This window comes from Oncorhynchus keta, chromosome 33 (assembly GCF_023373465.1).
Source record: "Oncorhynchus keta strain PuntledgeMale-10-30-2019 chromosome 33, Oket_V2, whole genome shotgun sequence".
NCBI lineage: Eukaryota > Metazoa > Chordata > Actinopteri > Salmoniformes > Salmonidae > Oncorhynchus > Oncorhynchus keta.
The window spans coordinates 23,056,956-23,081,906 of record NC_068453.1 but is presented as its reverse complement, the minus strand read 5'-3'; the positions used below and the strand labels follow the sequence as shown (position 1 = coordinate 23,081,906).

The 24,951-nt window shown below is 40.5% G+C and overlaps 22 non-coding genes across 22 annotated transcripts; all 22 read left to right on the top strand.

The window, feature by feature from the left end:
* The first annotated feature begins 259 nt into the window (after window positions 1–259).
* trnal-cag (transfer RNA leucine (anticodon CAG)) lies at window positions 260–342 on the top strand. The gene has a single exon. It is a non-coding gene; the product is annotated as a tRNA-Leu (tRNA).
* A 273-nt stretch (window positions 343–615) lies between these two features.
* trnas-aga (transfer RNA serine (anticodon AGA)) lies at window positions 616–697 on the top strand. Its single transcript has one exon. It is a non-coding gene; the product is annotated as a tRNA-Ser (tRNA).
* A 1,338-nt stretch (window positions 698–2,035) lies between these two features.
* Window positions 2,036–2,118, top strand: trnal-cag (transfer RNA leucine (anticodon CAG)). Its single transcript has one exon. It is a non-coding gene; the product is annotated as a tRNA-Leu (tRNA).
* A 273-nt stretch (window positions 2,119–2,391) lies between these two features.
* trnas-aga (transfer RNA serine (anticodon AGA)) lies at window positions 2,392–2,473 on the top strand. The gene has a single exon. It is a non-coding gene; the product is annotated as a tRNA-Ser (tRNA).
* A 1,337-nt stretch (window positions 2,474–3,810) lies between these two features.
* On the top strand, window positions 3,811–3,893 carry trnal-cag (transfer RNA leucine (anticodon CAG)). The gene has a single exon. It is a non-coding gene; the product is annotated as a tRNA-Leu (tRNA).
* A 273-nt stretch (window positions 3,894–4,166) lies between these two features.
* trnas-aga (transfer RNA serine (anticodon AGA)) lies at window positions 4,167–4,248 on the top strand. The gene has a single exon. It is a non-coding gene; the product is annotated as a tRNA-Ser (tRNA).
* Window positions 4,249–5,580: 1,332 nt separating this feature from the next.
* On the top strand, window positions 5,581–5,663 carry trnal-cag (transfer RNA leucine (anticodon CAG)). The gene has a single exon. It is a non-coding gene; the product is annotated as a tRNA-Leu (tRNA).
* A 277-nt stretch (window positions 5,664–5,940) lies between these two features.
* On the top strand, window positions 5,941–6,022 carry trnas-aga (transfer RNA serine (anticodon AGA)). The gene has a single exon. It is a non-coding gene; the product is annotated as a tRNA-Ser (tRNA).
* A 1,338-nt stretch (window positions 6,023–7,360) lies between these two features.
* On the top strand, window positions 7,361–7,443 carry trnal-cag (transfer RNA leucine (anticodon CAG)). The gene has a single exon. It is a non-coding gene; the product is annotated as a tRNA-Leu (tRNA).
* A 273-nt stretch (window positions 7,444–7,716) lies between these two features.
* On the top strand, window positions 7,717–7,798 carry trnas-aga (transfer RNA serine (anticodon AGA)). Its single transcript has one exon. It is a non-coding gene; the product is annotated as a tRNA-Ser (tRNA).
* A 1,332-nt stretch (window positions 7,799–9,130) lies between these two features.
* On the top strand, window positions 9,131–9,213 carry trnal-cag (transfer RNA leucine (anticodon CAG)). Its single transcript has one exon. It is a non-coding gene; the product is annotated as a tRNA-Leu (tRNA).
* A 273-nt stretch (window positions 9,214–9,486) lies between these two features.
* On the top strand, window positions 9,487–9,568 carry trnas-aga (transfer RNA serine (anticodon AGA)). The gene has a single exon. It is a non-coding gene; the product is annotated as a tRNA-Ser (tRNA).
* Window positions 9,569–10,903: 1,335 nt separating this feature from the next.
* On the top strand, window positions 10,904–10,986 carry trnal-cag (transfer RNA leucine (anticodon CAG)). The gene has a single exon. It is a non-coding gene; the product is annotated as a tRNA-Leu (tRNA).
* A 273-nt stretch (window positions 10,987–11,259) lies between these two features.
* trnas-aga (transfer RNA serine (anticodon AGA)) lies at window positions 11,260–11,341 on the top strand. Its single transcript has one exon. It is a non-coding gene; the product is annotated as a tRNA-Ser (tRNA).
* Window positions 11,342–12,678: 1,337 nt separating this feature from the next.
* trnal-cag (transfer RNA leucine (anticodon CAG)) lies at window positions 12,679–12,761 on the top strand. The gene has a single exon. It is a non-coding gene; the product is annotated as a tRNA-Leu (tRNA).
* A 273-nt stretch (window positions 12,762–13,034) lies between these two features.
* On the top strand, window positions 13,035–13,116 carry trnas-aga (transfer RNA serine (anticodon AGA)). The gene has a single exon. It is a non-coding gene; the product is annotated as a tRNA-Ser (tRNA).
* A 1,336-nt stretch (window positions 13,117–14,452) lies between these two features.
* On the top strand, window positions 14,453–14,535 carry trnal-cag (transfer RNA leucine (anticodon CAG)). Its single transcript has one exon. It is a non-coding gene; the product is annotated as a tRNA-Leu (tRNA).
* A 273-nt stretch (window positions 14,536–14,808) lies between these two features.
* trnas-aga (transfer RNA serine (anticodon AGA)) lies at window positions 14,809–14,890 on the top strand. Its single transcript has one exon. It is a non-coding gene; the product is annotated as a tRNA-Ser (tRNA).
* A 1,333-nt stretch (window positions 14,891–16,223) lies between these two features.
* trnal-cag (transfer RNA leucine (anticodon CAG)) lies at window positions 16,224–16,306 on the top strand. Its single transcript has one exon. It is a non-coding gene; the product is annotated as a tRNA-Leu (tRNA).
* A 266-nt stretch (window positions 16,307–16,572) lies between these two features.
* On the top strand, window positions 16,573–16,654 carry trnas-aga (transfer RNA serine (anticodon AGA)). The gene has a single exon. It is a non-coding gene; the product is annotated as a tRNA-Ser (tRNA).
* A 1,335-nt stretch (window positions 16,655–17,989) lies between these two features.
* Window positions 17,990–18,072, top strand: trnal-cag (transfer RNA leucine (anticodon CAG)). Its single transcript has one exon. It is a non-coding gene; the product is annotated as a tRNA-Leu (tRNA).
* Window positions 18,073–18,345: 273 nt separating this feature from the next.
* Window positions 18,346–18,427, top strand: trnas-aga (transfer RNA serine (anticodon AGA)). The gene has a single exon. It is a non-coding gene; the product is annotated as a tRNA-Ser (tRNA).
* The last annotated feature ends 6,524 nt before the right edge of the window (window positions 18,428–24,951 follow it).

Below are 24,951 nucleotides of genomic sequence, written 5' to 3'. Positions count from 1 at the left end.
ATCATTTATATCAGAATGGCCATATTCTGAGGCCAGTTTAGCGTTCATTCAATGACGATTTACTACTCTTTTCCATTGAAGGCCATATTGAGGTTAAATCAATGACTGGAGTTTTTCATTGATAAAAACAAATGACTATTGAAAGTGCAAGTCGGTATCGTGCATAAATTTACTGGTCTCTGTGGTGATTTTAGAAGGCTGTGCCTATTTCTACTTTTACCCCATACTCTTTAACCCGATACCCAGGTACTATGCTGTAGTCAGGATGGCCGAGCGGTCTAAGGCGCTGCGTTCAGGTCGCAGTCTCCCATGGAGGCGTGGGTTCAAATCCCACTTCTGACAGTTGTTTAGTTCCTCTCAGGAGTCATGCTGCTTAGCAGTAATAATAAGATGATGAAATAACACTTTATAATAAACACTCTCAAATGCAAACCTTCTGGAGCTGAGCAAAGATCAAGGAAAATAAGAAAACAGCTGTACTTAATAACAAATGACTGAGGGGAACATTTCATGTTATTGCATAATGAGTTAATGAGTTACTGCATTGTCTTTCAGTTGTAAAATTATCACTTTCTGTAGGCTATGCCTGGTGGCCCATTCACTGCTGACAAGCCTGTTGTCGTGGCCGAGTGGTTAAGGCGATGGACTAGAAATCCATTAGGATCTTCCTGCGCAGGTTCGAATCCTGCCGACAACGAAATTAGATTTTCTTGACCCCTCCGGAGGTTGAAGTTTAGTCGTGTTTCTTATACCAATCATATCCTAACAGATCTCCACAAGTACATAGGGATTAGTTGTCCATTTGGGATAGGATCCCACCTCACACCTTTACACACCTGGTTATCCATCCTTCTAGCTCTATAGGCCACAGTAGCATAGGTTACAGGTTTGTAGTCAAGCCACAGATTTCAGGTGAGATCTCATGATACACTCAACAATACAACAACACGATTCCCATGAATAACCATTCAGCCATTTGCTAAGATTTCACCCATTTTCACATGTGGAAACCTGTTGTCACTCTTACCCTGACGGATAGCTCCAGACACTTTTTTGGTCCTATCTGAGGCATTTTTAAATTCATGTAAAAATGGCCATATTCTGAAGACACTCTTAAAGTCTGCAGGGTAATCGAACTGGCCACATCTAAAGTCATTGGTGAGAAACCTTGTTAAACCCTAAAAGAAAAAGTAAAAACATGATTGCATTGAAAATAACCATTAAGTCATTCAGGTCGCAGACTCACCTATAGGCATGGTTTGAAACCCACTCCTGACAACTTTTTAGCGCCTGCATGTCATGCACCTTTGTAAAATCCAGTTGAAAAATAAATGACTTAAGGTAATGTAAATGACACCTCGTTAATATGAGTAGTGATTAACTATCGTATTTTTAATATTCTGCAAAAACAGCTAGTTGATGAGAGGCTGAAAGAGAATTGCAAGAATCGCGCAATTTCACAGGCGGGCCACAAACAGGCGAATAACAAAAAGCATCTCGGAACGCACAACTCGTCGGTCGTTGTCAGTGGATTGTATTGGCGGGAAGAACAAAAATATAATCTGCAGGGTAATCGAAGTCGCCGCATCTAATGTCAAGCCACAGGTCACAGGTGAGCTGCCTTGTTAAACCCTAAAAATAAATAATAACACGATTGCGTTGAAAATACCCATTAAGCCATTTGTTAAGATTTCCCCCATGTGGACCTGTTGTCACTCTTACCCTGATGATTGCTGATATTTCCATACACTTTTTCGGTCTTATCTGAGGAATTTTATCATTTATATCAGAATGGCCATATTCTGAGGCCAGTTTAGCGTTCATTCAATGACGATTTACTACTCTTTTCCATTGAAGGCCATATTGAGGTTAAATCAATGACTGGAGTTTTTCATTGATAAAAACAAATGACTATTGAAAGTGCAAGTCGGTATCGTGCATAAATTTACTGGTCTCTGTGGTGATTTTAGAAGGCTGTGCCTATTTCTACTTTTACCCCATACTCTTTAACCCGATACCCAGGTACTATGCTGTAGTCAGGATGGCCGAGCGGTCTAAGGCGCTGCGTTCAGGTCGCAGTCTCCCATGGAGGCGTGGGTTCAAATCCCACTTCTGACAGTTGTTTAGTTCCTCTCAGGAGTCATGCTGCTTAGCAGTAATAATAAGATGATGAAATAACACTTTATAATAAACACTCTCAAATGCAAACCTTCTGGAGCTGAGCAAAGATCAAGGAAAATAAGAAAACAGCTGTACTTAATAACAAATGACTGAGGGGAACATTTCATGTTATTGCATAATGAGTTAATGAGTTACTGCATTGTCTTTCAGTTGTAAAATTATCACTTTCTGTAGGCTATGCCTGGTGGCCCATTCACTGCTGACAAGCCTGTTGTCGTGGCCGAGTGGTTAAGGCGATGGACTAGAAATCCATTAGGATCTTCCTGCGCAGGTTCGAATCCTGCCGACAACGAAATTAGATTTTCTTGACCCCTCCGGAGGTTGAAGTTTAGTCGTGTTTCTTATACCAATCATATCCTAACAGATCTCCACAAGTACATAGGGATTAGTTGTCCATTTGGGATAGGATCCCACCTCACACCTTTACACACCTGGTTATCCATCCTTCTAGCTCTATAGGCCACAGTAGCATAGGTTACAGGTTTGTAGTCAAGCCACAGATTTCAGGTGAGATCTCATGATACACTCAACAATACAACAACACGATTCCCATGAATAACCATTCAGCCATTTGCTAAGATTTCACCCATTTTCACATGTGGAAACCTGTTGTCACTCTTACCCTGACGGATAGCTCCAGACACTTTTTTGGTCCTATCTGAGGCATTTTTAAATTCATGTAAAAATGGCCATATTCTGAAGACACTCTTAAAGTCTGCAGGGTAATCGAACTGGCCACATCTAAAGTCATTGGTGAGAAACCTTGTTAAACCCTAAAAGAAAAAGTAAAAACACGATTGCATTGAAAATAACCATTAAGTCATTCAGGTCGCAGACTCCCTATAGGCATGGTTTGAAACCCACTCCTGACAACTTTTTAGCGCCTGCATGTCATGCACCTTTGTAATATCCAGTTGAAAAATAAATGACTTCAGGTAATGTAAATGACACCTCGTTAATATGAGTAGTGATTAACTATCGTATTTTTAATATTCTGCAAAAACAGCTAGTTGATGAGAGGCTGAAAGAGAATTGCAAGAATCGCGCAATTTCACAGGCGGGCCACAAACAGGCGAATAACAAAAAGCATCTCGGAACGCACAACTCGTCGGTCGTTGTCAGTGGATTGTATTGGCGGGAAGAACAAAAATATAATCTGCAGGGTAATCGAAGTCGCCGCATCTAATGTCAAGCCACAGGTCACAGGTGAGCTGCCTTGTTAAACCCTAAAAATAAATAATAACACGATTGCGTTGAAAATACCCATTAAGCCATTTGTTAAGATTTCCCCCATGTGGACCTGTTGTCACTCTTACCCTGATGATTGCTGATATTTCCATACACTTTTTCGGTCTTATCTGAGGAATTTTATCATTTATATCAGAATGGCCATATTCTGAGGCCAGTTTAGCGTTCATTCAATGACGATTTACTACTCTTTTCCATTGAAGGCCATATTGAGGTTAAATCAATGACTGGAGTTTTTCATTGATAAAAACAAATGACTATTGAAAGTGCAAGTCGGTATCGTGCATAAATTTACTGGTCTCTGTGGTGATTTTAGAAGGCTGTGCCTATTTCTACTTTTACCCCATACTCTTTAACCCGATACCCAGGTACTATGCTGTAGTCAGGATGGCCGAGCGGTCTAAGGCGCTGCGTTCAGGTCGCAGTCTCCCATGGAGGCGTGGGTTCAAATCCCACTTCTGACAGTTGTTTAGTTCCTCTCAGGAGTCATGCTGCTTAGCAGTAATAATAAGATGATGAAATAACACTTTATAATAAACACTCTCAAATGCAAACCTTCTGGAGCTGAGCAAAGATCAAGGAAAATAAGAAAACAGCTGTACTTAATAACAAATGACTGAGGGGAACATTTCATGTTATTGCATAATGAGTTAATGAGTTACTGCATTGTCTTTCAGTTGTAAAATTATCACTTTCTGTAGGCTATGCCTGGTGGCCCATTCACTGCTGACAAGCCTGTTGTCGTGGCCGAGTGGTTAAGGCGATGGACTAGAAATCCATTAGGATCTTCCTGCGCAGGTTCGAATCCTGCCGACAACGAAATTAGATTTTCTTGACCCCTCCGGAGGTTGAAGTTTAGTCGTGTTTCTTATACCAATCATATCCTAACAGATCTCCACAAGTACATAGGGATTAGTTGTCCATTTGGGATAGGATCCCACCTCACACCTTTACACACCTGGTTATCCATCCTTCTAGCTCTATAGGCCACAGTAGCATAGGTTACAGGTTTGTAGTCAAGCCACAGATTTCAGGTGAGATCTCATGATACACTCAACAATACAACAACACGATTCCCATGAATAACCATTCAGCCATTTGCTAAGATTTCACCCATTTTCACATGTGGAAACCTGTTGTCACTCTTACCCTGACGGATAGCTCCAGACACTTTTGGTCCTATCTGAGGCATTTTTAAATTCATGTAAAAATGGCCATATTCTGAAGACACTCTTAAAGTCTGCAGGGTAATCGAACTGGCCACATCTAAAGTCATTGGTGAGAAACCTTGTTAAACCCTAAAAGAAAAAGTAAAAACACGATTGCATTGAAAATAACCATTAAGTCATTCAGGTCGCAGACTCCCCTATAGGCATGGTTTGAAACCCACTCCTGACAACTTTTTAGCGCCTGCATGTCATGCACCTTTGTAATATCCAGTTGAAAAATAAATGACTTCAGGTAATGTAAATGACACCTCGTTAATATGAGTAGTGATTAACTATCGTATTTTTAATATTCTGCAAAAACAGCTAGTTGATGAGAGGCTGAAAGAGAATTGCAAGAATCGCGCAATTTCACAGGCGGGCCACAAACAGGCGAATAACAAAAAGCATCTCGGAACGCACAACTCGTCGGTCGTTGTCAGTGGATTGTATTGGCGGGAAGAACAAAAATATAATCTGCAGGGTAATCGAAGTCGCCGCATCTAATGTCAAGCCACAGGTCACAGGTGAGCTGCCTTGTTAAACCCTAAAAATAAATAATAACACGATTGCGTTGAAAATACCCATTAAGCCATTTGTTAAGATTTCCCCCATGTGGACCTGTTGTCACTCTTACCCTGATGATTGCTGATATTTCCATACACTTTTTCGGTCTCATCTGAGGAATTTTATCATTTATATCAGAATGGCCATATTCTGAGGCCAGTTTAGCGTTCATTCAATGACGATTTACTACTCTTTTCCATTGAAGGCCATATTGAGGTTAAATCAATGACTGGAGTTTTTCATTGATAAAAACAAATGACTATTGAAAGTGCAAGTCGGTATCGTGCATTTACTGGTCTCTGTGGTGATTTTAGAAGGCTGTGCCTATTTCTACTTTTACCCCATACTCTTTAACCCGATACCCAGGTACTGTGCTGTAGTCAGGATGGCCGAGCGGTCTAAGGCGCTGCGTTCAGGTCGCAGTCTCCCATGGAGGCGTGGGTTCAAATCCCACTTCTGACAGTTGTTTAGTTCCTCTCAGGAGTCATGCTGCTTAGCAGTAATAATAAGATGATGAAATAACACTTTATAATAAACACTCTCAAATGCAAACCTTCTGGAGCTGAGCAAAGATCAAGGAAAATAAGAAAACAGCTGTACTTAATAACAAATGACTGAGGGGAACATTTCATGTTATTGCATAATGAGTTAATGAGTTACTGCATTGTCTTTCAGTTGTAAAATTATCACTTTCTGTAGGCTATGCCTGGTGGCCCATTCACTCACTGCTGACAAGACTGTTGTCGTGGACGAGGGGTTAAGGCGATGGACTAGAAATCCATTAGGATCTTCCTGCGCAGGTTCGAATCCTGCCGACAACGAAATTAGATTTTCTTGACCCCTCCGGAGGTTGAAGTTTAGTCGTGTTTCTTATACCAATCATATCCTAACAGATCTCCACAAGTACATAGGGATTAGTTGTCCATTTGGGATAGGATCCCACCTCACACCTTTACACACCTGGTTATCCATCCTTCTAGCTCTATAGGCCACAGTAGCATAGGTTACAGGTTTGTAGTCAAGCCACAGATTTCAGGTGAGATCTCATGATACACTCAACAATACAACAACACGATTCCCATGAATAACCATTCAGCCATTTGCTAAGATTTCACCCATTTTCACATGTGGAAACCTGTTGTCACTCTTACCCTGACGGATAGCTCCAGACACTTTTTTGGTCCTATCTGAGGCATTTTTAAATTCATGTAAAAATGGCCATATTCTGAAGACACTCTTAAAGTCTGCAGGGTAATCGAACTGGCCACATCTAAAGTCATTGGTGAGAAACCTTGTTAAACCCTAAAAGAAAAAGTAAAAACACGATTGCATTGAAAATAACCATTAAGTCATTCAGGTCGCAGACTCCCCTATAGGCATGGTTTGAAACCCACTCCTGACAACTTTTTAGCGCCTGCATGTCATGCACCTTTGTAATATCCAGTTGAAAAATAAATGACTTAAGGTAATGTAAATGACACCTAGTTAATATGAGTAGTGAATAACTATAGTATTTTTAATATTCTGCAACAACAGCTAGTTGATGAGAGGCTGAAAGAGAATTGCAAGAATCGCGCAATTTCACAGGCGGGCCACAAACAGGCGAATAACAAAAAGCATCTCGGAACGCACAACTCGTCGGTCGTGGTCAGTGGATTGTGTTGGCGGGAAGAACAAAAATATAATCTGCAGGGTAATCGAAGTCGCCGCATCTAATGTCAAGCCACAGGTCACAGGTGAGCTGCCTTGTTAAACCCTAAAAATAAATAATAACACGATTGCGTTGAAAATACCCATTAAGCCATTTGTTAAGATTTCCCCCATGTGGACCTGTTGTCACTCTTACCCTGATGATTGCTGATATTTCCATACACTTTTTCGGTCTCATCTGAGGAATTTTATCATTTATATCAGAATGGCCATATTCTGAGGCCAGTTTAGCGTTCATTCAATGACGATTTACTACTCTTTTCCATTGAAGGCCATATTGAGGTTAAATCAATGACTGGAGTTTTTCATTGATAAAAACAAATGACTATTGAAAGTGCAAGTCGGTATCGTGCATACATTTACTGGTCTCTGTGGTGATTTTAGAAGGCTGTGCCTATTTCTACTTTTACCCCATACTCTTTAACCCGATACCCAGGTACTGTGCTGTAGTCAGGATGGCCGAGCGGTCTAAGGCGCTGCGTTCAGGTCGCAGTCTCCCATGGAGGCGTGGGTTCAAATCCCACTTCTGACAGTTGTTTAGTTCCTCTCAGGAGTCATGCTGCTTAGCAGTAATAATAAGATGATGAAATAACACTTTATAATAAACACTCTCAAATGCAAACCTTCTGGAGCTGAGCAAAGATCAAGGAAAATAAGAAAACAGCTGTACTTAATAACAAATGACTGAGGGGAACATTTCATGTTATTGCATAATGAGTTAATGAGTTACTGCATTGTCTTTCAGTTGTAAAATTATCACTTTCTGTAGGCTATGCCTGGTGGCCCATTCACTGCTGACAAGCCTGTTGTCGTGGCCGAGTGGTTAAGGCGATGGACTAGAAATCCATTAGGATCTTCCTGCGCAGGTTCGAATCCTGCCGACAACGAAATTAGATTTTCTTGACCCCTCCGGAGGTTGAAGTTTAGTCGTGTTTCTTATACCAATCATATCCTAACAGATCTCCACAAGTACATAGGGATTAGTTGTCCATTTGGGATAGGATCCCACCTCACACCTTTACACACCTGGTTATCCATCCTTCTAGCTCTATAGGCCACAGTAGCATAGGTTACAGGTTTGTAGTCAAGCCACAGATTTCAGGTGAGATCTCATGATACACTCAACAATACAACAACACGATTCCCATGAATAACCATTCAGCCATTTGCTAAGATTTCACCCATTTTCACATGTGGAAACCTGTTGTCACTCTTACCCTGACGGATAGCTCCAGACACTTTTTTGGTCCTATCTGAGGCATTTTTAAATTCATGTAAAAATGGCCATATTCTGAAGACACTCTTAAAGTCTGCAGGGTAATCGAACTGGCCACATCTAAAGTCATTGGTGAGAAACCTTGTTAAACCCTAAAAGAAAAAGTAAAAACACGATTGCATTGAAAATAACCATTAAGTCATTCAGGTCGCAGACTCCCTATAGGCATGGTTTGAAACCCACTCCTGACAACTTTTTAGCGCCTGCATGTCATGCACCTTTGTAATATCCAGTTGAAAAATAAATGACTTCAGGTAATGTAAATGACACCTCGTTAATATGAGTAGTGATTAACTATCGTATTTTTAATATTCTGCAAAAACAGCTAGTTGATGAGAGGCTGAAAGAGAATTGCAAGAATCGCGCAATTTCACAGGCGGGCCACAAACAGGCGAATAACAAAAGCATCTCGGAACGCACAACTCGTCGGTCGTTGTCAGTGGATTGTATTGGCGGGAAGAACAAAAATATAATCTGCAGGGTAATCGAAGTCGCCGCATCTAATGTCAAGCCACAGGTCACAGGTGAGCTGCCTTGTTAAACCCTAAAAATAAATAATAACACGATTGCGTTGAAAATACCCATTAAGCCATTTGTTAAGATTTCCCCCATGTGGACCTGTTGTCACTCTTACCCTGATGATTGCTGATATTTCCATACACTTTTTCGGTCTTATCTGAGGAATTTTATCATTTATATCAGAATGGCCATATTCTGAGGCCAGTTTAGCGTTCATTCAATGACGATTTACTACTCTTTTCCATTGAAGGCCATATTGAGGTTAAATCAATGACTGGAGTTTTTCATTGATAAAAACAAATGACTATTGAAAGTGCAAGTCGGTATCGTGCATTTACTGGTCTCTGTGGTGATTTTAGAAGGCTGTGCCTATTTCTACTTTTACCCCATACTCTTTAACCCGATACCCAGGTACTGTGCTGTAGTCAGGATGGCCGAGCGGTCTAAGGCGCTGCGTTCAGGTCGCAGTCTCCCATGGAGGCGTGGGTTCAAATCCCACTTCTGACAGTTGTTTAGTTCCTCTCAGGAGTCATGCTGCTTAGCAGTAATAATAAGATGATGAAATAACACTTTATAATAAACACTCTCAAATGCAAACCTTCTGGAGCTGAGCAAAGATCAAGGAAAATAAGAAAACAGCTGTACTTAATAACAAATGACTGAGGGGAACATTTCATGTTATTGCATAATGAGTTAATGAGTTACTGCATTGTCTTTCAGTTGTAAAATTATCACTTTCTGTAGGCTATGCCTGGTGGCCCATTCACTGCTGACAAGCCTGTTGTCGTGGCCGAGTGGTTAAGGCGATGGACTAGAAATCCATTAGGATCTTCCTGCGCAGGTTCGAATCCTGCCGACAACGAAATTAGATTTTCTTGACCCCTCCGGAGGTTGAAGTTTAGTCGTGTTTCTTATACCAATCATATCCTAACAGATCTCCACAAGTACATAGGGATTAGTTGTCCATTTGGGATAGGATCCCACCTCACACCTTTACACACCTGGTTATCCATCCTTCTAGCTCTATAGGCCACAGTAGCATAGGTTACAGGTTTGTAGTCAAGCCACAGATTTCAGGTGAGATCTCATGATACACTCAACAATACAACAACACGATTCCCATGAATAACCATTCAGCCATTTGCTAAGATTTCACCCATTTTCACATGTGGAAACCTGTTGTCACTCTTACCCTGACGGATAGCTCCAGACACTTTTTTGGTCCTATCTGAGGCATTTTTAAATTCATGTAAAAATGGCCATATTCTGAAGACACTCTTAAAGTCTGCAGGGTAATCGAACTGGCCACATCTAAAGTCATTGGTGAGAAACCTTGTTAAACCCTAAAAGAAAAAGTAAAAACACGATTGCATTGAAAATAACCATTAAGTCATTCAGGTCGCAGACTCCCCTATAGGCATGGTTTGAAACCCACTCCTGACAACTTTTTAGCGCCTGCATGTCATGCACCTTTGTAATATCCAGTTGAAAAATAAATGACTTCAGGTAATGTAAATGACACCTAGTTAATATGAGTAGTGAATAACTATAGTATTTTTAATATTCTGCAACAACAGCTAGTTGATGAGAGGCTGAAAGAGAATTGCAAGAATCGCGCAATTTCACAGGCGGGCCACAAACAGGCGAATAACAAAAAGCATCTCGGAACGCACAACTCGTCGGTCGTGGTCAGTGGATTGTGTTGGCGGGAAGAACAAAAATATAATCTGCAGGGTAATCGAAGTCGCCGCATCTAATGTCAAGCCACAGGTCACAGGTGAGCTGCCTTGTTAAACCCTAAAAATAAATAATAACACGATTGCGTTGAAAATACCCATTAAGCCATTTGTTAAGATTTCCCCCATGTGGACCTGTTGTCACTCTTACCCTGATGATTGCTGATATTTCCATACACTTTTTCGGTCTTATCTGAGGAATTTTATCATTTATATCAGAATGGCCATATTCTGAGGCCAGTTTAGCGTTCATTCAATGACGATTTACTACTCTTTTCCATTGAAGGCCATATTGAGGTTAAATCAATGACTGGAGTTTTTCATTGATAAAAACAAATGACTATTGAAAGTGCAAGTCGGTATCGTGCATTTTACTGGTCTCTGTGGTGATTTTAGAAGGCTGTGCCTATTTCTACTTTTACCCCATACTCTTTAACCCGATACCCAGGTACTATGCTGTAGTCAGGATGGCCGAGCGGTCTAAGGCGCTGCGTTCAGGTCGCAGTCTCCCATGGAGGCGTGGGTTCAAATCCCACTTCTGACAGTTGTTTAGTTCCTCTCAGGAGTCATGCTGCTTAGCAGTAATAATAAGATGATGAAATAACACTTTATAATAAACACTCTCAAATGCAAACCTTCTGGAGCTGAGCAAAGATCAAGGAAAATAAGAAAACAGCTGTACTTAATAACAAATGACTGAGGGGAACATTTCATGTTATTGCATAATGAGTTAATGAGTTACTGCATTGTCTTTCAGTTGTAAAATTATCACTTTCTGTAGGCTATGCCTGGTGGCCCATTCACTGCTGACAAGCCTGTTGTCGTGGCCGAGTGGTTAAGGCGATGGACTAGAAATCCATTAGGATCTTCCTGCGCAGGTTCGAATCCTGCCGACAACGAAATTAGATTTTCTTGACCCCTCCGGAGGTTGAAGTTTAGTCGTGTTTCTTATACCAATCATATCCTAACAGATCTCCACAAGTACATAGGGATTAGTTGTCCATTTGGGATAGGATCCCACCTCACACCTTTACACACCTGGTTATCCATCCTTCTAGCTCTATAGGCCACAGTAGCATAGGTTACAGGTTTGTAGTCAAGCCACAGATTTCAGGTGAGATCTCATGATACACTCAACAATACAACAACACGATTCCCATGAATAACCATTCAGCCATTTGCTAAGATTTCACCCATTTTCACATGTGGAAACCTGTTGTCACTCTTACCCTGACGGATAGCTCCAGACACTTTTTTGGTCCTATCTGAGGCATTTTTAAATTCATGTAAAAATGGCCATATTCTGAAGACACTCTTAAAGTCTGCAGGGTAATCGAACTGGCCACATCTAAAGTCATTGGTGAGAAACCTTGTTAAACCCTAAAAGAAAAAGTAAAAACACGATTGCATTGAAAATAACCATTAAGTCATTCAGGTCGCAGACTCCCTATAGGCATGGTTTGAAACCCACTCCTGACAACTTTTTAGCGCCTGCATGTCATGCACCTTTGTAATATCCAGTTGAAAAATAAATGACTTCAGGTAATGTAAATGACACCTCGTTAATATGAGTAGTGATTAACTATCGTATTTTTAATATTCTGCAAAAACAGCTAGTTGATGAGAGGCTGAAAGAGAATTGCAAGAATCGCGCAATTTCACAGGCGGGCCACAAACAGGCGAATAACAAAAAGCATCTCGGAACGCACAACTCGTCGGTCGTTGTCAGTGGATTGTATTGGCGGGAAGAACAAAAATATAATCTGCAGGGTAATCGAAGTCGCCGCATCTAATGTCAAGCCACAGGTCACAGGTGAGCTGCCTTGTTAAACCCTAAAAATAAATAATAACACGATTGCGTTGAAAATACCCATTAAGCCATTTGTTAAGATTTCCCCCATGTGGACCTGTTGTCACTCTTACCCTGATGATTGCTGATATTTCCATACACTTTTTCGGTCTCATCTGAGGAATTTTATCATTTATATCAGAATGGCCATATTCTGAGGCCAGTTTAGCGTTCATTCAATGACGATTTACTACTCTTTTCCATTGAAGGCCATATTGAGGTTAAATCAATGACTGGAGTTTTTCATTGATAAAAACAAATGACTATTGAAAGTGCAAGTCGGTATCGTGCATACATTTACTGGTCTCTGTGGTGATTTTAGAAGGCTGTGCCTATTTCTACTTTTACCCCATACTCTTTAACCCGATACCCAGGTACTATGCTGTAGTCAGGATGGCCGAGCGGTCTAAGGCGCTGCGTTCAGGTCGCAGTCTCCCATGGAGGCGTGGGTTCAAATCCCACTTCTGACAGTTGTTTAGTTCCTCTCAGGAGTCATGCTGCTTAGCAGTAATAATAAGATGATGAAATAACACTTTATAATAAACACTCTCAAATGCAAACCTTCTGGAGCTGAGCAAAGATCAAGGAAAATAAGAAAACAGCTGTACTTAATAACAAATGACTGAGGGGAACATTTCATGTTATTGCATAATGAGTTAATGAGTTACTGCATTGTCTTTCAGTTGTAAAATTATCACTTTCTGTAGGCTATGCCTGGTGGCCCATTCACTGCTGACAAGCCTGTTGTCGTGGCCGAGTGGTTAAGGCGATGGACTAGAAATCCATTAGGATCTTCCTGCGCAGGTTCGAATCCTGCCGACAACGAAATTAGATTTTCTTGACCCTCCGGAGGTTGAAGTTTAGTCGTGTTTCTTATACCAATCATATCCTAACAGATCTCCACAAGTACATAGGGATTAGTTGTCCATTTGGGATAGGATCCCACCTCACACCTTTACACACCTGGTTATCCATCCTTCTAGCTCTATAGGCCACAGTAGCATAGGTTACAGGTTTGTAGTCAAGCCACAGATTTCAGGTGAGATCTCATGATACACTCAACAATACAACAACACGATTCCCATGAATAACCATTCAGCCATTTGCTAAGATTTCACCCATTTTCACATGTGGAAACCTGTTGTCACTCTTACCCTGACGGATAGCTCCAGACACTTTTTTGGTCCTATCTGAGGCATTTTTAAATTCATGTAAAAATGGCCATATTCTGAAGACACTCTTAAAGTCTGCAGGGTAATCGAACTGGCCACATCTAAAGTCATTGGTGAGAAACCTTGTTAAACCCTAAAAGAAAAAGTAAAAACACGATTGCATTGAAAATAACCATTAAGTCATTCAGGTCGCAGACTCCCTATAGGCATGGTTTGAAACCCACTCCTGACAACTTTTTAGCGCCTGCATGTCATGCACCTTTGTAATATCCAGTTGAAAAATAAATGACTTCAGGTAATGTAAATGACACCTCGTTAATATGAGTAGTGATTAACTATCGTATTTTTAATATTCTGCAAAAACAGCTAGTTGATGAGAGGCTGAAAGAGAATTGCAAGAATCGCGCAATTTCACAGGCGGGCCACAAACAGGCGAATAACAAAAAGCATCTCGGAACGCACAACTCGTCGGTCGTTGTCAGTGGATTGTATTGGCGGGAAGAACAAAAATATAATCTGCAGGGTAATCGAAGTCGCCGCATCTAATGTCAAGCCACAGGTCACAGGTGAGCTGCCTTGTTAAACCCTAAAAATAAATAATAACACGATTGCGTTGAAAATACCCATTAAGCCATTTGTTAAGATTTCCCCCATGTGGACCTGTTGTCACTCTTACCCTGATGATTGCTGATATTTCCATACACTTTTTCGGTCTTATCTGAGGAATTTTATCATTTATATCAGAATGGCCATATTCTGAGGCCAGTTTAGCGTTCATTCAATGACGATTTACTACTCTTTTCCATTGAAGGCCATATTGAGGTTAAATCAATGACTGGAGTTTTTCATTGATAAAAACAAATGACTATTGAAAGTGCAAGTCGGTATCGTGCATACATTTACTGGTCTCTGTGGTGATTTTAGAAGGCTGTGCCTATTTCTACTTTTACCCCATACTCTTTAACCCGATACCCAGGTACTGTGCTGTAGTCAGGATGGCCGAGCGGTCTAAGGCGCTGCGTTCAGGTCGCAGTCTCCCATGGAGGCGTGGGTTCAAATCCCACTTCTGACAGTTGTTTAGTTCCTCTCAGGAGTCATGCTGCTTAGCAGTAATAATAAGATGATGAAATAACACTTTATAATAAACACTCTCAAATGCAAACCTTCTGGAGCTGAGCAAAGATCAAGGAAAATAAGAAAACAGCTGTACTTAATAACAAATGACTGAGGGGAACATTTCATGTTATTGCATAATGAGTTAATGAGTTACTGCATTGTCTTTCAGTTGTAAAATTATCACTTTCTGTAGGCTATGCCTGGTGGCCCATTCACTGCTGACAAGCCTGTTGTCGTGGCCGAGTGGTTAAGGCGATGGACTAGAAATCCATTAGGATCTTCCTGCGCAGGTTCGAATCCTGCCGACAACGAAATTAGATTTTCTTGACCCCTCCGGAGGTTGAAGTTTAGTCGTGTTTCTTATACCAATCATATCCTAACAGATCTCCACAAGTACATAGGGATTAGTTGTCCATTTGGGATAGGATCCCACCTCACACCTTTACACACCTGGTTATCCATCCTTCTAGCTCTATAGGCCACAGTAGCATAGGTTACAGGTTTGTAGTCAAGCCACAGATTTCAGGTGAGATCTCATGATACACTCAACAATACAACAACACGATTCCCATGAATAACCATTCAGCCATTTGCTAAGATTTCACCCATTTTCACATGTGGAAACCTGTTGTCACTCTTACCCTGACGGATAGCTCCAGACACTTTTTTGGTCCTATCTGAGGCATTTTTAAATTCATGTAAAAATGGCCATATTCTGAAGACACTCTTAAAGTCTGCAGGGTAATCGAACTGGCCACATCTAAAGTCATTGGTGAGAAACCTTGTTAAACCCTAAAAGAAAAAGTAAAAACACGATTGCATTGAAAATAACCATTAAGTCATTCAGGTCGCAGACTCCCTATAGGCATGGTTTGAAACCCACTCCTGACAACTTTTTAGCGCCTGCATGTCATGCACCTTTGTAATATCCAGTTGAAAAATAAATGACTTCAGGTAATGTAAATGACACCTCGTTAATATGAGTAGTGATTAACTATCGTATTTTTAATATTCTGCAAAAACAGCTAGTTGATGAGAGGCTGAAAGAGAATTGCAAGAATCGCGCAATTTCACAGGCGGGCCACAAACAGGCGAATAACAAAAAGCATCTCGGAACGCACAACTCGTCGGTCGTTGTCAGTGGATTGTATTGGCGGGAAGAACAAAAATATAATCTGCAGGGTAATCGAAGTCGCCGCATCTAATGTCAAGCCACAGGTCACAGGTGAGCTGCCTTGTTAAACCCTAAAAATAAATAATAACACGATTGCGTTGAAAATACCCATTAAGCCATTTGTTAAGATTTCCCCATGTGGACCTGTTGTCACTCTTACCCTGATGATTGCTGATATTTCCATACACTTTTTCGGTCTCATCTGAGGAATTTTATCATTTATATCAGAATGGCCATATTCTGAGGCCAGTTTAGCGTTCATTCAATGACGATTTACTACTCTTTTCCATTGAAGGCCATATTGAGGTTAAATCAATGACTGGAGTTTTTCATTGATAAAAACAAATGACTATTGAAAGTGCAAGTCGGTATCGTGCATTTTACTGGTCTCTGTGGTGATTTTAGAAGGCTGTGCCTATTTCTACTTTTACCCCATACTCTTTAACCCGATACCCAGGTACTATGCTGTAGGCAGGATGGCCGAGCGGTCTAAGGCGCTGAGTTCAGGTTGCAGTCTCCCATGGAGGCGTGGGTTCAAATCCCACTTCTGACAGTTGTTTAGTTCCTCTCAGGAGTCATGCTGCTTAGCAGTAATAATAAGATGATGAAATAACACTTTATAATAAACACTCTCAAATGCAAACCTTCTGGAGCTTAGCAAAGATCAAGGAAAATAAGAAAACAGCTGTACTTAATGACTGAGGGGAACATTTAATGTTATTGCATAATGAGTTAATGAGTTACTGCATTGTCTTTCAGTTGTAAAATTATCACTTTCTGTAGGCTATGCCTGGTGGTCCATTCACCGCTGACAAGCCTGTTGTCGTGGCCGAGTGGTTAAGGCGATGGACTAGAAATCCATTAGGATCTTCCTGCGCAGGTTCGAATCCTGCCGACAACGAAATTAGATTTTCTTGACCCCTCCGGAGGTTGAAGTTTAGTCGTGTTTCTTATACCAATCATATCCTAACAGATCTCCACAAGTACATAGGGATTAGTTGTCCATTTGGGATAGGATCCCACCTCACACCTTTACACACCTGGTTATCCATCCTTCTAGCTCTATAGGCCACAGTAGCATAGGTTACAGGTTTGTAGTCAAGCCACAGATTTCAGGTGAGATCTCATGATACACTCAACAATACAACAACACGATTCCCATGAATAACCATTCAGCCATTTGCTAAGATTTCACCCATTTTCACATGTGGAAACCTGTTGTCACTCTTACCCTGACGGATAGCTCCAGACACTTTTTTGGTCCTATCTGAGGCATTTTTAAATTCATGTAAAAATGGCCATATTCTGAAGACACTCTTAAAGTCTGCAGGGTAATCGAACTGGCCACATCTAAAGTCATTGGTGAGAAACCTTGTTAAACCCTAAAAGAAAAAGTAAAAACACGATTGCATTGAAAATAACCATTAAGTCATTCAGGTCGCAGACTCCCCTATAGGCATGGTTTGAAACCCACTCCTGACAACTTTTTAGCGCCTGCATGTCATGCACCTTTGTAATATCCAGTTGAAAAATAAATGACTTCAGGTAATGTAAATGACACCTCGTTAATATGAGTAGTGATTAACTATCGTATTTTTAATATTCTGCAAAAACAGCTAGTTGATGAGAGGCTGAAAGAGAATTGCAAGAATCGCGCAATTTCACAGGCGGGCCACAAACAGGCGAATAAAAAGCATCTCGGAACGCACAACTCGTCGGTCGTTGTCAGTGGATTGTATTGGCGGGAAGAACAAAAATATAATCTGCAGGGTAATCGAAGTCGCCGCATCTAATGTCAAGCCACAGGTCACAGGTGAGCTGCCTTGTTAAACCCTAAAAATAAATAATAACACGATTGCGTTGAAAATACCCATTAAGCCATTTGTTAAGATTTCCCCCATGTGGACCTGTTGTCACTCTTACCCTGATGATTGCTGATATTTCCATACACTTTTTCGGTCTTATCTGAGGAATTTTATCATTTATATCAGAATGGCCATATTCTGAGGCCAGTTTAGCGTTCATTCAATGACGATTTACTACTCTTTTCCATTGAAGGCCATATTGAGGTTAAATCAATGACTGGAGTTTTTCATTGATAAAAACAAATGACTATTGAAAGTGCAAGTCGGTATCGTGCATAAATTTACTGGTCTCTGTGGTGATTTTAGAAGGCTGTGCCTATTTCTACTTTTACCCCATACTCTTTAACCCGATACCCAGGTACTATGCTGTAGTCAGGATGGCCGAGCGGTCTAAGGCGCTGCGTTCAGGTCGCAGTCTCCCATGGAGGCGTGGGTTCAAATCCCACTTCTGACAGTTGTTTAGTTCCTCTCAGGAGTCATGCTGCTTAGCAGTAATAATAAGATGATGAAATAACACTTTATAATAAACACTCTCAAATGCAAACCTTCTGGAGCTGAGCAAAGATCAAGGAAAATAAGAAAACAGCTGTACTTAATAACAAATGACTGAGGGGAACATTTCATGTTATTGCATAATGAGTTAATGAGTTACTGCATTGTCTTTCAGTTGTAAAATTATCACTTTCTGTAGGCTATGCCTGGTGGCCCATTCACTGCTGACAAGCCTGTTGTCGTGGCCGAGTGGTTAAGGCGATGGACTAGAAATCCATTAGGATCTTCCTGCGCAGGTTCGAATCCTGCCGACAACGAAATTAGATTTTCTTGACCCCTCCGGAGGTTGAAGTTTAGTCGTGTTTCTTATACCAATCATATCCTAACAGATCTCCACAAGTACATAGGGATTAGTTGTCCATTTGGGATAGGATCCCACCTCACACCTTTACACACCTGGTTATCCATCCTTCTAGCTCTATAGGCCACAGTAGCATAGGTTACAGGTTTGTAGTCAAGCCACAGATTTCAGGTGAGATCTCATGATACACTCAACAATACAACAACACGATTCCCATGAATAACCATTCAGCCATTTGCTAAGATTTCACCCATTTTCACATGTGGAAACCTGTTGTCACTCTTACCCTGACGGATAGCTCCAGACACTTTTTTGGTCCTATCTGAGGCATTTTTAAATTCATGTAAAAATGGCCATATTCTGAAGACACTCTTAAAGTCTGCAGGGTAATCGAACTGGCCACATCTAAAGTCATTGGTGAGAAACCTTGTTAAACCCTAAAAGAAAAAGTAAAAACACGATTGCATTGAAAATAACCATTAAGTCATTCAGGTCGCAGACTCCCCTATAGGCATGGTTTGAAACCCACTCCTGACAACTTTTTAGCGCCTGCATGTCATGCACCTTTGTAATATCCAGTTGAAAAATAAATGACTTCAGGTAATGTAAATGACACCTCGTTAATATGAGTAGTGAATAACTATAGTATTTTTAATATTCTGCAAAAACAGCTAGTTGATGAGAGGCTGAAAGAGAATTGCAAGAATCGCGCAATTTCACAGGCGGGCCACAAACAGGCGAATAACAAAAAGCATCTCGGAACGCACAACTCGTCGGTCGTTGTCAGTGGATTGTATTGGCGGGAAGAACAAAAATATAATCTGCAGGGTAATCGAAGTCGCCGCATCTAATGTCAAGCCACAGGTCACAGGTGAGCTGCCTTGTTAAACCCTAAAAATAAATAATAACACGATTGCGTTGAAAATACCCATTAAGCCATTTGTTAAGATTTCCCCATGTGGACCTGTTGTCTCTTACCCTGATGATTGCTGATATTTCCATACACTTTTTAAAGGTCTTATCTGAGGAATTTTATCATTTATATCAGAATGGCCATATTCTGAGGCCAGTTTAGCGTTCATTCAATGAACGATTTACTACTCTTTTCCATTGAAGGCCATATTGAGGTTAAATCAATGACTGGAGTTTTTCATTGATAAAAACAAATGACTATTGAAAGTGCAAGTTTTATCGTGCATAAATTTACTGGTCTCTGTGGTGATTTTAGAAGGCTGTGCCTATTTCTACTTTTACCCCATACTCTTTAACCCGATACCCAGGTACTGTGCTGTAGTCAGGATGGCCGTAAAGGTCTAAGGCGCTGCGTTCAGGTTCGCAGTCTCCCATGGAGTGCGTGGGTTCAAATCCCACTTCTGACAGTTGTTTAGTTCCTCTCAGGAGTCATGCTGCTTAGCAGTAATAATAAGATGATGAAATAACACTTTATAATAAACACTCTCAAATGCAAACCTTCTGGAGGAGCAAAGATCAAGGAAAATAAGAAAACAGCTGTACTTAATAACAAATGACTGAGGGGAACATTTCATGTTATTGCATAATGAGTTAATGAGTTACTGCATTGTCTTTCAGTTGTAAAATTATCACTTTCTGTAGGCTATGCCTGGTGGCCCATTCACTGCTGACAAGCCTGTGGTTAAGGCGATGGACTAGAAATCCATTAGGATCTTCCTGCGCAGGTTCGAATCCTGCCGACAACGAAATTAGATTTTCTTGACCCCTCCGGAGGTTGAAGTTTAGTCGTGTTTCTTATACCAATCATATCCTAACAGATCTCCACAAGTACATAGGGATTAGTTGTCCATTTGGGATAGGATCCCACCTCACACCTTTACACACCTGGTTATCCATCCTTCTAGCTCTATAGGCCACAGTAGCATAGGTTACAGGTTTGTAGTCAAGCCACAGATTTCAGGTGAGATCTCATGATACACTCAACTCAATACAACAAATGTAACCCAAGTCAACACGATTCCCATGAATAACCATTCAGCCATTTGCTAAGATTTCACCCATTTTCACATGTGGAAACCTGTTGTCACTCTTACCCTGACGGATAGCTCCAGACACTTTTTTGGTCCTATCTGAGGCATTTTTAAATTCATGTAAAAATGGCCATATTCTGAAGACACTCTTAAAGTCTGCAGGGTAATCGAACTGGCCACATCTAAAGTCAAGCCACATGTCACAGTTGAGCTGCCTTGTTAAACCCTAAAAATAAATAATAACACGATTGCGTTGAAAATACCCATTAAGCCATTTGTTAAGATTTCAGCCATGTGGACCTGTTGTGCTACTGTGCTGTAGTCAGGATGGCCGAGCATCTAAGGCAAAAGTTCAGGTCGTAGTCATCAATGGAGGCGTGGGTTCAAATCCCACTTCTGACATACCTCAAGGGAACATTTTGACATTTGCTGTATGGTTAGTGAGAAAGTCCATATTGCAAACGTCACGGTCCCTTACTAGAAGTCCGAAAAATTTGAAATTTGACGGCCTGATGAACGGCAGGGCCGGTACCTTTCCATCACTCGGGAAGTCATCAAATGAACTTTGTCGGACATTCGGTTTCCAATTTTATAAAATAATCACATTTTGGTCATTTTTCCGCTGTCCCAAAATCCCAGTGAGAGTTGCATAAGCTTCATATTGCTATTGTGTTGAAACATCACGTCCATTTGGGGATGTTTTTTCACTGAAAATCATTTGCAAACCTGGTGAGCATTGTTTGGCATAATGGGCAGTTGGCCTCACCAAGATGGCATCTAAAATCAAAAATTTTTGAATGGCATTTACTCTGGGATTAAAGGTCCAAAATGAAAATAGCGAAATTATTTTTCCACTTCACGTCAAAGTCAAGGAGCCTCCTGTCAATAAAAAAGAACCAGCCATTTATCTATCCCATTTAAGAGAAATCGGTACAATGACAGATTGGTGATGTTCAAAGATAGGTTTTTTTTTTCAACAGTTACAGATCCAGTTGCAGGGTGTTCAAATGAATATTTTTAAAGTGTGCTGCGGAGCTCTGCAGATTTCTGTGATTTTCTATGATTTTCTGAAATGTCACACACTCACTAAACCCTCCGTAAATAACTCAGTTCTTAACGTAAAGACTTCAAACTCAGGATTCTGTAAAGGCATACCCCAAAAGGCTATGAGTTCATTTATAGCTTCCTGTTCAACCAGAAGGCTGCCTTAAATGGTTGTCATAGTGGCAGTTTCCAAGGGTTAAAAAGGTCAGATCTTTCACGCAAAACAGTGCATATGTGTGATTGTACATTTTCCCCCATCGAAAAAGACTGTGTGTTTTTCATTTCTCCAACAGATGTCAAACAAAAGCTCTAATTATGAACACAGTTTGACAAGTTTACACACATACATAGCAAGGATGGAAGTTTTGACAAAGTTCAATTTTGAAGACATTTTTACCAAAATCAGGCTATTTTGAGAACCGAAAGACGCAGACTTGAAAACTGAACACTAATTGGTGAGTATAATCCCTTACAGGTCGTTTGATGGAAGAACAACAAAGGTAAGGGAATATTTAATGTATTAATTTTGGGTTTCTGTCGACTCAAGATAGAGGAGTCATTATGCTACTGTGGGAGCGCCGACTCCATATTATAGTCTAGTGAACGCAAAATGTAACGTTAAAATTAAATGTAACAATGCAATTGCATTTAGAAGAAGTGTATCTTGCTATACATATGTAAAACATGCATATTTAGTCAAAGTTTATGATGTGTATTCCTTGTTAGCTGACGTTATCTGCCGGGGCTATTTCATTTCTCAGGACATTTGAGTAGCATTTTTTGAACGATGCGTAATTGTAAACAGAGATTTATGGATATATATAGCATATTATTGAAAAAAATGAATGTACTGTGTAACATGTTATATTACTGTCATCTGATGAAGATTTCAAAAGGTTAGTGAAATTATTTTTCTTTTAATCCTGCGTTTGTTGATTGCATATTTTTTCCTACTTGGCTATGCTAATGAGCTATGTCTGCGGTGGTGGTTTGACATAAATATGTGCTATGTTTTCGCCGTAAAACATTTTAGAAATCTGACTTGCTGGCTAGATAAACAACTTGTTTATCTTTCATTTGAGCTATTTTACTTGTTAATGTGTGGAGGTTAAATATTTTTAGGAATATTTTTGCGCATTGTGCGTTATGGTAATGAGCTTAAGCTGTAGTCACGCTACCAGCAGAGGAATAAAACTCCCTAAAAGGTTATGGACTGTTTAAAATATTCTGATGGATACGCATTGTTGTGCAACTGGTGATTGAAAATAGGCACCTGGTAACCCAAAAATAAAAATATGGTTGTAAATGCATTTACTGGTCATTCTAATATTAATGCCCGCTATGGGAACACAGGATGGCCGGGCAGTGATAGTTGTTCCTTTCCATCACTCGTTGTGTTGACTTCATCATGTCCATTTGGTGATGTTTTTCACTGTTGAATCATATTGCAAGTGCGTGCATTTGCAATATGGTTGATTTACCATTTTGACATCAAAAATCCTGTCAAAATTGACATTTTGGCCTGGCATGTTTTTTTCCATCTGTTGTGTTGAATCATGTCCATTTTGTGATGTTTTTTCACTGTTGAATCATATTGCAAATGCACGTGCATTGTTGTGCAACTGGTAACCCAAAAATAAAAATATGGTGATTTCATCATGTCCATTTGTTTATGTTTTCTTACTTTTGCAAAGTCACTGTGCATTTGCAATATGGTTCAATGGGCAGGTACCATCACGAATTTGTCATGCTATAAAAATCCTGCAGGAATGTGAAATTGACTGGCCCGATGAACTCGGGATGGCTGGGCAGTGATTCTGGTTCATCTCAATCACTCGTTAGGGTTGATTTCAGAGTGTCCATTTGGTGATGTTTTTTCACTATAGAATCATATTGCAAATGCACGTGCATTGTTGTGCAACTGGTAACCCAAAAATAAAAATATGGTGATTTCATTATGACCATTTGTTTATGTTTTCTTACTTTTGCAAAGTCACTGTGCATTTGCAATATGGTTCAATGGGCAGGTACCATCACAAATTTGTCATGCTATAAAAATCCTGCAGGAATGCGAAATTGACTGGCCCGATGAACTCGGGATGGGCAGTGATTCTGGTTCATCTCAATCGCTCATTAGGGTTGATTTCAGAATGTCACTTTGGTGATGGTACCTCACTGTTTAAACATATTGCAAATGGACAAGAGTCACCAGCAAGTCACCGTCCATCAGTCAATTAGATATCATTCTGACACCAAACTGATACAAACTGACACCAAACCCACTTTTTCCAACTCGTTTAGTAGCCAACTATCACATACTTCAGAGCTGGCCCAAAATTCACAACGCCTTCGGTTCAAACCATAAAGAAACCATAAAACACGTAGTTACGTTCTAGCTGCGGGTCCATTTCTTATGTTATGTGTAGTCCTAGCTTAGGCGACCCCGAATCCCAAGTTTCGGCTCGATAGGTCATTTGGTGTCCGAGCAAAACCCTAATTGGTGCTGAAAATCCACTTGTTTCCATGACTTGCTACGGGGTCCTTGAATGAGCTATCGGACAGAAACGTTGGGTTCCGTCTCTATGGGCCGAGACGGTCAAATGCACCTAGTCTTACGACTCTGGGACATTTCTAAATGTTGTCATTTTCGTAATGGTCAAAATGAATTGAAGTCATTGCAAATGTACGAGGCTGTTTCTCGGTCCGCGAACCTTCTAGAGCCACCTAACTCACCACGCACTATCGACCTGAGGTCTAGAACAGGTTTCTAAAGTTTCGGAACTCTAGGTCTGACGGTTTTTTTTAGCTCGAACAAAGCTTACTATTGCAGGCACTGTCAGTCTCTACGCACCCCAATACGTCCCTCCTTACAAGTTGTGTGTCTGTGTGATTTAGTTTTCCTTTTAAATTTTATGGGAAAAATTACTGATTTACAGTTCATGGGGGTTTCCTAATCACAAATATGAAGTTTTGGACAGATCTGACTTTTTTTAACCCTTCGAAACAGCTCCTGAGACACCAATTATGGCACTTCCGGTTGGCACAGGAAGCTATACGTCAACACATATCCTCATTGGGGTATGCTGTTACAGAATCCTGAGTTTTAATTCTTTACGTTTAGAATTGACTGATTTACACAGGGTTGAATGCACTATGTCTATCAAACTGCAGGCAGGGTATGGATATACACTTTTAGGGTGATTTTAACCACTTCCGGTTGGTCCAGGAAGCTTAGAATCAACACAGGTAGACCTCATACTGGCCTGATGGACTGTTACCAAAGACAGGTTCATACGGCATTCATAACCCATATAGGCTTCAGGTTGAATGTTGGGGTGCAGGCAATGTATTCCTATGGGGAGAGAAGTCAATGCAAACTCTTTGAAGTAAACACCTTCTTTTATCTATTAAGGGTTAATGCCACATGGTCAAG